General features: G+C 42.9%; 1 protein-coding gene across 1 annotated transcript in view; it reads left to right on the plus strand.

Annotated features, from left to right (window-relative positions):
• The window catches only part of LOC126402875 (nucleolar protein 4-like), a 245,629-nt gene that overhangs the window by 77,691 nt on the left and 155,076 nt on the right, over positions 1 to 12,862 (plus strand). The gene's annotated exons all lie outside the window — the stretch shown is intronic.

A 12,862-nucleotide genomic window follows, 5' to 3' on the forward strand; every position in this document is an offset into this window, starting at 1 on the left:
TGAGACCACGGGAATCTCCCCCAGAGTGGATCATACAGTAAAGCTTGACAAACCAGCAGGTTCTTTTGTACGCTCGAGTATTGAGCACAGGCGTGTAGGAGGAAACCAGGAGGCCCACTAATGCCTTGCTTAGGAAGAAAACTCCCACACACCGTCGTGCAATTAAAACACTGTAATGAGAAAAAATGTGAGTGTTTCAGTCTGACAGTCGTGGAGGTCAGTGGACCAAAACCATTTCTTCTTATTAAGAATGCGACCCCGCTGTTTGTGTATTCTCTGCACAGAATGTATATTTATCTGAAAACTAATTTATGCTGGCTTCCAAAGATGTGAACAAATGACCTGAGAAACAGTTAGACAAGTTTTCTCATGTCTCAGAATCAAAAAGGTTTCTGATGGATACAGAGTAGTTTTTCCATTCAACCATTTGGCACTCGTTCATTATCAATTAATTTCCATTTTTTTAAATTATGAATCATTTAAACATTTAATCTAAAACAAGTACTTAACTGAAGTTAGGTGATGATGTTGGGGTGATGATAACACCTTATAATGTGTAGGGAATGGTCGTGGTCAAGAAGACAAGTCAACTTCGTTGCTTCCTTGAACAACCCCCTGGCAAAGTCCCACGTTTTGTCGACCCATCCATCCACCCTAGGTAGACTTTGAGGCTCTGTTACAATCACACTCCTTTTCCTTTGCTCCAGACCACAGACTGTGTATAAAGATGGACATTGCATCTCCTTTGCCTCCTACTGAACACAAATAAAGCCAAATTATTCTGGATATGGGCGCTGCCGTCTTGCATTGTTGACATAATTTGGACCCAGAATATGTGCTGTAGCAATCTGGAATTTGTTCCAAGTCTGACTCCACGAAATCTAGTTTGTTTTACCTTTCTTCTCAACCAATGGCTCTCTTTCTGCCATCTTCTTACAAGTTCTGCCAGCAAAGTCTCAAAATGATGCACAGTGACTCGCTGTTTTCAACTCACGCTGTTACTTCTGTTTGGACTTTGGGGGGAGGGGCCAAGCACAGCCACTTGGAAGGGGTGCGCTTGATTTACCAAATAAAAGACAAAACAGGAGCAACATTTGTAGACTTGTCATGTGGCACAAAATCATTTTATCTCGATAACCTTGTTTTGAAAACTGAGGGAAGCCATAATCGTCATTGAAAATAAAATTCTCACCAGAACCAAGAATCTAGAAGCTATGGTTGATTGTTTCTGTCATCTCTCACCTGACTTCGCACAGTCCTGGAAGTCTAACAGTGTTGTATCTGGAGGGAAACTCTGTTAGAACAGCTGGAGGACTTCTGAGATTGTGAGGAAAATCAGCTTCTTCGTCTTTCGTGGATTAGTGCCGTGCATGCTCAGCAAGGTATTTCAGCGGTGTCTGTGTGGGTGTGGGGATTGGTATATTCCATATTGTTCCCAATTACCACCACCACCACTCCACCCCGCACCACTGTGACTATCAGTACCACGCACTCACTGTCAGTCAAATTCCCTGTGTGTGTGCGCGTGAGTGCGTGTGTGTGGCTGTGTATGTGTATGTGTGTGTGTCTAGATAACGGCTGGGCGAACAGAGGGTTGTGCTCGTTCCAATTAAGCCAGGCCCCTGAGCGTCGAGTTAATTAGCTGAGGAGAGGGAGAGACACTGAAGTGCCAATTTACACTGGAATGCCAATATATCTGCCTGTCTGTCTGTCTGTCTGTCCAACAGACACACACACACACACACACACACACACACACACACACACACATACACATACACATACACATACTCAGAGCATATACATGTTAAAACACACGTACATCTATGGCCCTCTTCTGGCCTTTTTCAGAGTCCCTCTACAGTCCACTACTTCGTCAGGTAACGTGTTCCTGCCTTTACCACCTTATTGACAAGTCAACTTCTTCTTAGATTAAAAAAATGTTCTACCTCCAACTCACAGTAGATGGGTGAAAGATACTTTCTGTCTGTTAGACTAAAGAAACTTAGATATTCCTAATCGACTGTATCAAAGAAGTGGACGTAACCGAGTCTGAAAAGTGAAGCGGAAAAGCCTTAAACCAGTCTGCACGGGTCCATTTTTTAAAAACCTGCACCCGCTGTCACCCATAAAGCTCAGTACCAGAACCAACTCGTTACCCACGTCATGTCTAAGTCAAAGCTGCACCTGTGATTGAACGCACACAGGCTACAGTCACTCACATTGAGATGGGTTCTCCGTTCTTGAATTACAAATCAAGCAGAGGAGACATCTCTTTCTCTGGCTGCGCTTGAAACATTTTAGCATGCTCCTTCCACCACCATAAAACCTCCAAAGGATCCTTCTTGGATGCCTTGAACTCCATGTAGGCTGCCACCTCATCCTCGGGCTGCAAAGTTTTATCGACGAAGTCCTTAATGTCGCTGACAGATGTGACGACAGGGTCAAAGGTTCAACCTGTGTCACTGACTTTTTAAAATAAAAGCAACTGCAGCGTGATAATAGTGATTTAGATGTCAAAATATTACACATATACTGCACACCTTTTTCGTTGTTTAATTCTGAAAAATAATTAATTTTTAAATAATTTTGTTTTCACTTGCTGCCCGCCTGTGTGTACTTCATTTTCAGCTGAGCCCATGCCTGTACCCTTGAACTTATATGTATTTTTTTTTCACCCATTACACAGCTTTTTGCTGGTTATCTGTGGGGTACCCCCCCCCCACCCCCCCCCCCCCAGTATCTGACCTGGTGCAGTACTTAAACCTGCATTCTTTCTAATGGCCAGCAGAGGGTGGTTCCACTGGTTTAGGGCTGCATGCAGGTTTTTTTCAGCCAAACATTGTTGAAACAGAGCGGCTAATGTTGCTGCAAGAAGTTAGCAGAGTGAGATGCTCAGACAGGAACATTGTGTTTCCTGAGTATTTTATCTCATAATGGTTGTGTTGTTATGTTGTTTACATACAGTATGTGCTCTGTCTGTTGAGGAAATAATGTTATCCTCATCATCTTTGCCTTGGCTGCTTGCTGTTATCTGCCTGCCGCTGTTTCGCAGTGACACAGAATTTCAAAATAAGGGCGTAACCTAAAGATGATGATGTGGATTGAGGTTTTCACTTTGCATTGATGATATTGGATCGTTGATTATTATTGAATCGATACATAAATCAACATCGCTGGATCGTTATACCCCTAATTTAAATACTCGTGAACTGTGTTTTGGAAGTATGAAAGCTGACATTTTGAGCAGGGACTTCACAAGGTCTACTCAGGAGCCAGGTGCAGTAGAAATGGACGACGTCTCTTTTGCTCTGTAATTGGTATGCTTGATACTGACCTTCCAATTAAAATAAAAAACCCACACATACAGTTAAGTACTTACACCTTCATCCACACTCTCCTCTTGTCTTTTTTTCATTTTCTTCTCTCTCTCTCTCACACACACACAAACACACACACCGTCACACCTGCAACAACCTCAGTAAAGCTGTTCTAATTAGTTCACACCGACATATTGACACGACTCTCCTTATCACTCTCATGTTAAAATCCAGCACAGAGCAAAACCAACATGTTTTCTTTAGTGTTTTTCTGCATTAAAGTGAGCGTTGTTGTTGCTGAAGCTGCGGCAGGCAGAAATCTAGAAAGGGCAAAAAAGAGTAGAATTAAAAAATGCACTGTCCTCCTGCAGCTCCCCTCTCTCTGCCCTAAACCCCTACAATCAGACAACTCCAGGCATGTGCATGTGCGTCATACAGTAGCTCAGTGTTTCTCATACATTGGTTTAACTGTAGAGTTGCCCATAGTGCTTTCGCTCAGCCCCTCCTTGCCCCGCTCTCTCTCTCTGTTTATCAGACCATAAATAATTATTGTTATTGTTAGAATTAGCAAGCTAATGCTAGCCGCCACCCCCATCCCCCCTCCTCATTCCCCGCCACCCTGAGTGATTCCTTGGGAAGAGCACAGGCAGCAGTTTGGAAGACGAACCTTTGGTCAGCGGCTGTAGCAGATCAAATCTGGCTTGACTTCAGCAAGCGCAAACCCCCAGCGCCAGATGTCACAGCAGGCTGGTGGCCAGCAGCAGCGCCAGGTCTAACCTGTGTAACGGCAGTGGTAGAGGGTTTGCTGATGCGTGGGGCTGCCCAGTGCCCCAGAGCTGGGGGTTGTGCTGGCTGGATCATGGTTGCTGCAGCTGCTGACTGAGGGTCTGTCTCCGCCTGCTGCCCTTTTTCCGGCGAGGTGATCTGTGGCAGCAGGAAGTGACGCTGAGGCCACACTGTGACTTTGTGGTTAGGGTTAGGGTTAGTGGCAACTTTCCCTGCAGGGTTCTTCATCATTGAACCAGGCTTTCAATAAAGCCACATTAAGGCACATCTGCATTTGCAGAGCAGTCATAATTAATTAGGCCACCAAATTACTGTAACTATTTTTAATGTGCAGACTTTTTTAAAAAGTAAAAAGGTCTTTGTGCGCCCTGAACATCATGGCTGACATACTGTACCTAAAACAAACAACAGTGTACGTACATCCAAAAAACTTAACAGTTGCTGGATCAAAATTCAGACAGAAGGTCTGCACACAGTTGGTGATCTTATGAGAGCTTCGTCAAGCAGTGTTGCAGTTCTTGACATGCTGTACCTTAAATCAGACAGTTGAAGTATGTCGGAGAAGTAAAAATTAAGATTTATTTTCTGCCCTGTTGGATTTCACATCTTGAAGTTGAACACTTTACTTTAACCCCTCCTATTAAGCGTTATAAACGCTATATAAACATGTAATAAGTGGTTATAACACACTACAATGCAGCTGTAAGCATATTACAGTTTTCATTATGGATTTGTCAATATCTATGACTCCTCCTGTGGGCACCCACAAGTGTGGGATGGTTTGTAAATAGACAATAAATGACACATAAAGGAAAACACAGTTGTAATAAAACAACATGTTTCATAAGAGGTGATATAACTGTTGACACATCCTGTATTTTTGTACATTATATTGTGTCAAAGACATTTTTTTAAATGTTTGAAGGCTGCTAATAAAGATTAAAGTGTTATCAGAGTTTTCAAAATCTGGATTCCTTCATTTCTTTAAGGCTTGTGACCAAGATACACTGGAACAATAAACTTCTCACCAACAATGAAACAGAGAAACAGTTTCTTAATGCTTAGATGTTTCCACACTTAAAATTCGTATCACCTTTTGGCCGATACACTGGACTAATGCTACTGAAAAAAACTGCTCTGAAGAATATTCTATTGCCGCTGGTCTTTTGGAAGTCAACTTTTGAAAAGCTGCAAAATTTGTGCTGTTCGTTCACCTCCCAACCTCCTCCACCTCCACCTCCACCTCTATCACCACCTCCACCTCCACCTCCACCTCTATCACCACCTCCACCTCCACCTCTATCACCACCTCCACCTCCACCTCTACCTCTATCACCACCTCCACCTCCACCTCTATCACCACCTCCACCGAAACATTCAAAGTCAGACCAGTCTGTCTTTTCAATCCTGTAGCTCGAGGAAGAGCTGAGGCAAAGTTTTAGCAGGAAGTATAGAATATGTATGTGCATTTTTGTATGTGTGTGTGTGTGTGTGTGTGTGTGTTTGTCAGGATGAGACTGTGCTGCAGAAAGATTATAGTGTTCGGCCCAGAGGAGCAAAAGTACAGACAGGAATAGAGGAACAATGACTCACTCACCTATAGAAATAACATAGGACATGAGGGAGCATTAGGTTCAGTCTGTGGTGTGTGTGTGTGTGTGTGTGTGTGTGTGTGTGTGTGTGTGACAGAGTGCAGGATAGTTCAATAGCATAGCATTCTGTGAAAAGAAGGTCTGAGTCTTTTGTCTGGGTTGTTGTTATGAGAGAGGGAGCGAGAGAGGAGAGGAGGGAGAGAAGGGCATTTGTACTTTTACTCAGGAGAGAACATGAGCCAAAGGGAAGACAGACGGAAAAGAAAAAGGGAGGAGGATGTACTGCATATTTGTGATTTGTGAATCCTCCACCGGCTCCATTAGCACTCATCCCAAGCCTCCGTTCATCTGCCCATCCCTTTATCTTTCCTTCCATCCGCCCCCCGTCCCAATTCAATAACAGGAGGAAATTACCCAGGATGCTTCCTGGCAGGGGGGCGGGGGTGGTGGGGGAGTGTGGTGGAGGAGGTGGTGGTGGTGGTGGTGGTGGTGGGGGGGGGACTGCTGCAGACAATGTAGAAATGGGTGAGGAGTGAGAGGAGACAAGAGGGGGGAGGAGGAGAGAGATGGCAGGGCGGTGGCTCTGTCTGGTTGGGGAAGGGATGGAGGAAGATAGAGAGGAGGAGAAGGAGGAGGAGGAGTGGAAATGAAGATGGGAGTAGGTGGATGTACTTGGCCGGGGTGAAAATAAAAATGAGAAAATTTGTAGGTGACGGTGGGATGCGGGGGGGAGGAGGAGGAATGAGAGGAGGGGGTTGGGGGAGGAATCAGAGAAGGAATTAAAAAAGGAGAATGAGGTGGTTCATTATCGTTTATGGTCTCCCCCTCTCCCTCTCTCTGCCCATTATTTCAGCTACCTCCGGAGGAAAGACATTTCATTATTTTTGGGAGGAGGGGTGTGTGTGTGTGTGTGTGTGTGTGTGTGTGTGTGCTTGCAGAGGGGAGATAGGATGGGGGTTGGTCTATTATAATTACTAAAAGACTATTGAAGACAGCAGAAAAAAATCATACATTTGAAGATATAAGGCTCGTCGGTGGAAAAGCCTCGACAAAGTGACCCGAACCTTTTGTCCGCAGTTTGTGGGCTGAAAAATGAAAGCTGATCTGGCAGTCATGGCATCTTCTTTAAATCTCTCTGTATGTGCAGTTGGTAAACATTATCCTGGTCCTCGAACTCTGCTGCGGTACAAGTAATAATCAAGAGAAATAAAATGTATTGTGATTTATTGTGTCTTGCGCAAAGCGTCTAAACTACACACATTTGCAAAATAATGAAGACTTTTCTCATGTCATGTCGCGATGTCACAAAGTTGAGGGCAGTTCTTCGAAACCAAGAAGAAGGGTGAATAATACAAATGACCTCAAGGCCTCACAATCTAACAAATGGTAAGCAGTTGCTAGAGTAGCATGTAAACCGGGATGGGCAGTTATCCCACAGCCATAAATTATTTGAGCCAGTTGACCTTTTAATAATATAAAGTTTGTTTATGCTCACTACCTCTCTCAGCCTCATAGCAGACAGAGCTCGTTCTAGCAGCCCGGGGAAGGTCTTTGTAATTGTTTTCAATATGAGTGAATGGTTTTGCTCGCTGCTTCTGCAAAGCCGAGTGCCTCATTTTTCCAGCTCTGTTTAAGTGTTTTTGCAGGAGCACCCGGAACACCTTAAGCCGGAAGAACTTCAACCTGGAGCAAAAAACATTTTTTTCCATTGTTCATTCACATGACTTGAAAGACTTCCTCTGTCGTGGCGATGACAGCAAGTGGTAGCTCCAAGACATATCTGAACACAGTGTAGCCTCAACTACTTTCTAATGTTTTACCGACCATTATAAAGCTCTTCTTAAGTTCTTACGTGGTTGTGACACTGTCTCAGTTTAATACTGATACCTCTATAAAACCTACATAAGCACACGAGACTACCGGCGAGCAGACTGGCTGCTTCTATAAAGTTATTCCTAATGCTTGTCCCCTGTTCAGATTCCCCGCCAAATCAAAGGAAACAATTCACCTCAGACTGGAAGAGTGTATGTTGTTACTGAAATTTTGCAGTGAGTAGTGCGATAGAATTCAGAACTGATCCTGAATTGGCCCTCTCTGTCCCAGACACCCATGTAGTATGTGTATTTTATGTATGAAATACAGTGTGAGATGTTTGACATCAATGTATGAATTTAAGTTGGTGGCTAAAACAACTATTAGGGCCCGTCCAGATACCCCCCTTAGCCCTACCCCTACATTTGCGCGTTCCCTCGAGGGGTAGGGGTGTCCCAATTCCTTTTTGCGTGTAGGGGTAGGGGGCATAACGAGGGGTAGTGGGTATGAAACTAGCCCTTTGGAGCGAGGGATTTCAGATGCTGACTTGCCAGCCAGGGGTAGACGTCGCCATGGCTACCAACGAGCAAGAGACGGGGAAAAAAGTTCATACATAGCTAATGTTACCGTCGTCAGGCTGATTGTTAGCTAGCTAGCTAGCTCGCACTATCTGGCGTCTGTCATCTGTCCTGCAAAATCGGATTTTTCACATTACGATAAAACGCCAGCTAATATAACTATGCTGCCTCGTAACGTTAGCTGGTTAGCTAGCTATCTAGCTATCTAGCTAGCAGAAGTCCTCGGTCATCTGTTGTTCATCAAACGAAGCATGATGAATAATGCAAACGCGATCGGTAGGATGAACTCAACTGGAGACTGGAGAGATGGCTCGCAGCTTCCTGTTTACAATAATTACGTATGCGTGAACGTAACTGACGCAGTGACGTAGTGAGTGGTGTCCCAATTCCTAGGGATATATTTCTGCCCCTACTCCTCGTTGCTTCATTTCGAGGGCCAAGGGGTAGTGGGCAATGGCTAGGGGTATGGCCAAGGGCTAAGGGGTAGTGGACAAGGGGGGATTGGGATTGGGCTTATCTCATCACTATCCATCCTGCCAAACAGCTCTGTTTAAAAAGTAGTATTAAAAATAAGCCGTCTTTCTCTCACTCACCAGATCAAGATCGATACAACACAAGTGGTGGTTCTCATGAGAACACTACTTTTTTCTGCAGGGGCCGTCAAAATCAACACAAAATCAAAGTTCCTTGTAGTTGCTAAAATCTATTTGGAGCAGTGAGGAGACAATGATGTTCCTCAGTTGAATACATTAAATAAAAAAGTCACATTTTCATCATGTTTCCTTTGTTGTTTTTGTTTGTTTGAGCTTTGACCGGAACTCTTCTACTTACATCATCTTGCTGTGCCCTCTTCTTCTGGTTTAATGGCACCTGACTGGTGAATTAGCTCCACCAGTCGTTCCTGTGCCCCCACCTTCATGCTTCTTGCTGATTTTTTGGCAGTTTGGTTAATATTAGTGCGAAATCTGAAGCTTATCCTAATGCTAACCAAGTGTTTAGTTGCCTTACATCATCCATATCTTAACCATAGTGTATTTGCCATAAGCACAATCTTTCCCCAACCTTATTCATCTCATGTAAAACATAAAGATTGTGAACAAAACTGTGATTGAACAGGCTTCTCAGAATAATCCAGTGTTAGAAATCAGTGATACCAACAAGCTGTTTAATGTAACATGTCTGCCTTAAAATAAAATATGCATATAACAAAGACAGTAACAGTGCCAATTAAGTCACATCTGAAAAACTCACCTCTCGCCAGGCTCCACAAAATGACTGGAAGGACTGATTTTATATTTTTGATGGCCAGATGTTCAGGTTTCTCTTGTTACACTCCTCACACTGCTCAGCAGCACAGAGGTCACCTTCACTCAACTCTAACTAGTTATCTAATGAGCTGTCAATCACACATAAAAGGGACACTATTCCATATTTTTTCTTGATGTGATGAAGAAAATGCAGCTGTTCAGAACTTAATTCTTAAAACAAAGATTTAAGATGAAAAATTAAAGTCAAGAAACAGCAGCTGATGATGACAAGCCTCCGACACAACTAACATTAAGCTACACACTCACCATTTTGAGTTTCCTGTGGCTTTAAAGCTCTTCTCTGCAGCGTTACGACGTTCATGTTGATTTTGATTTAGGGACGCTGCTCTTTATTTAAAATCCTTATTTGTCTTTAGTCTTCTCCGCACGTAAAGTTTACCTACGAAGACTGTGTTGATACTCAGCAGGTGAAGTGAGTCTGTAGGCTGCAGCGCACCTCATCGCATACAGCTCACATGATGAATTCAGATCAGTGAGTGCTCACTGTTCATGTGCAAACAAGAGTTTAAGCATACAATACTGTTTGACTTTCAGGAACGTGTTGCAAAGATCACAGCATGTACGTTTTGATCACAGGTCCAATTAAATTGAAGATGAAAAATGCTGAGGGCAAGTGAAACTGTGCATTTGTTCACACACAGCTAAAGAGACACATCACAGGGCCTCTCCAGAGTGGACTGATATTTAGCACAGTTGGTCTGGAATTTGCCACAGGAAGCCAAATTAAAATGGGTTTTAGTTTAATCACATATTTCATATGGAGAGAGATTTATATAAGAATATGATCTACATTTGCCGATGGCTCCCAAAACCACATACATGACTGTTGGCAAATCAGTGACGGGCACAAGTACTAATAGGGGTGTAAGCCACAAGTTTCATCGTGATACCATATTATATTCACTTTCTGGACAATAAAATATTTGCAAATATCACAAAGCTGCCATGGTAAGATTTCAATTTGGTTAAATTTAGTGGTCTGCTACTGATATTAGACGATGCCAGTAAATATTGTCATTGTCTTAGCCCCTTTCCTACTGCACAAAAAAACACTGCACCCGCTAACATCTGTTTTTTTATTGATAGGAAAGGTTACAATCAGCATACACACCTGGGTCAAATGACTGCAGTAGTCACAGGTGTTTATCAGCTCTGATCGGCTTTGATTGGCAGTAATGGAAATATGACATCCAGGTGGACGTGCTAATTTTAGCCTCTTTGTCGGCGCAATGCAATAACAGGCCATCACATAATACCGTCCACCTCTGTCCAAGCAACGCTAGAACATCGTCCAGAATTAGTCTGCACTGAGTTTGAGAGAGAGACTGAATAAGTGTGAGAGATAAAAAAGTTATCTGCGTATCATTTTCACTGGCCTCCATGCTGCTTTCTTCTGTTTACTGACCTGTTTTCCTGCCCGTCCGCGATGTCACCAGAAAAAAAAACTCACACACAGAAAGGCTGACTTTTCTCATGTGAAGTCGTGAACACAGCTCTGGTCTACTGGCATTCAGAGAGGAGTTATTGGCCTATTTTTAAGCGGTTTTCCCGTGTTTAAAAAACCCTGTACACATGCTAATTTTAGTGTTTAAAGAGTATTTTTCTAGGCTGTTTATTATTATCTGCTGGCACTAAGATGCTAGCACTGTTTGATTATCTAGGAAGGAGGTGTGCTTGCAAGAAAATGGTAACACGGACGTGCCATGGGAATTTCAAAATAAAGGCGTGTCTTAAGGACAACGATAATGTTTTCACATTGCATGAATAATAGTGGTCCACTGATCATTTAATCTATAGATCCAGATTGATGTTATTGTTACACCCCAGTACTAAAAGTCACAGTTTTAAACAGGTGCTAATGCTGTGAAACGATGTTTTTTTGGGGTTAAAATAAGTTCTTTTGTTACGTGGACTTCCGGTTTCACATGGGACACAAACCGCAGTCTCATGTGCGAAAGTCCTGTGTTATTTTTTTACCCATCCACCACCACAACCTCCCTATGTGGACTTTGTGGCTCTTCATTCTGTCACCTGACTACCTTATTTTCTCCCATCATAATCACTACGGCCACTAGAGGTCGCCACCAATAAATATGGGTTGTAATAAGATGCTTGCACAGGTGACCTATATGGCCTTTTTTTGGGCGAGAGTGAGCTGCAACTGCTGGATATACACATGCAAAAAACTACAGTAAAGAAATACTTAAATGTATAATGATTAACAAAACTACTAGTCAAAACGAGCTGAAATAGGTAAATGCTTTTCATGCATGTGATAGCAGGAGTCCACCCTGACCATAACAGGTCACATTCACTGTTTTAGACCCCTATAGATGTTGAATGCACCCTGCCAAGTTTTCTGGTTAAGTGGACAGTCTTAGTGGTTTCTCATTACAGCAATCTTCTGACAACGATGACACAGTGTGATGGCAAAACAAATTCTCAAAACACTAAATACATCTGTTGTAGAGCTTTTAGTGGAGACAAAGATCACACACAAAGTGGCGGTCGGTCTTGAAACCCTCAGTGTGAGTTTGCACCAGGGGCATGACCTTTATCACATCTTATCCTCTCACCATCTGCCCTGATTCTCTCCAGTGTATACTGTCCAATAAAGTGGAAATGCCATGGAAACAGCACTGAAAGAAAAATCCCCTTGATGGTTTTTGAGTGCACAGCACATGGTATGTGAAATACAGTAAAAGACTCATGTCACAGCATTGTTTCCCTTATATAGTTTTTTCCATGCACCCTCTGAGGCAGCGCAGGTGAGACTAAATAAGACTCAAATCTTTCCCTGAAACTGCATTTAGATGAGAGAAAAACTTGAGAGCTGAGAGGCTGAAAATATCCCTTAAGACAAAACCACTCCAGCAAAACTTATTCTAATGTTGGTAGATTCAAAATGCTCAAAGTCTCACTTGAACAAGTTGAGCTCCATTTTGTGCATGAAAGGTGTCATTTAAGTACATTTATTGTTCTAATTATTTGAATATATGAATGTACACGAGAACATTTTTTTTAGAAGGCTCATTTAGAGAAGGTCGAAAGGCTGTAAATCTATTAAACCTACTAATATAGACTCTTGAGGGTGCAGCTTTGAGCTAAGAGAGATCCAAATGAACAAACTAATGACAGTATATTGCAGTATTTTGGGGAGTGTGACAGCGTGATCTTTCCTCTGAAAGTTAAATCCAGTTGTAATTCAGCTGTTTTTGACAGTTTTCAGTGTCCTCTCGGGCCATGCCACCTATTCAGGGTTTTCTGTGTAACAGGAAGTGATAAGCATCCTTATCAACGCACACTGCGCTGCAATTCCCCCAGCACTTTGTCCTGTGCATGAGCATGCATGGCTAATTACACCGCAGTTTCACCCTCTGCCTATAGGTGGCAGGTTTGTCATGTAAATGTATGAGAGGGCACATGCTGCTTTCTCTGGTACTCTG

Source organism: Epinephelus moara, chromosome 16 (assembly GCF_006386435.1).
Source record: "Epinephelus moara isolate mb chromosome 16, YSFRI_EMoa_1.0, whole genome shotgun sequence".
NCBI classification, from domain to species: domain Eukaryota; kingdom Metazoa; phylum Chordata; class Actinopteri; order Perciformes; family Serranidae; genus Epinephelus; species Epinephelus moara.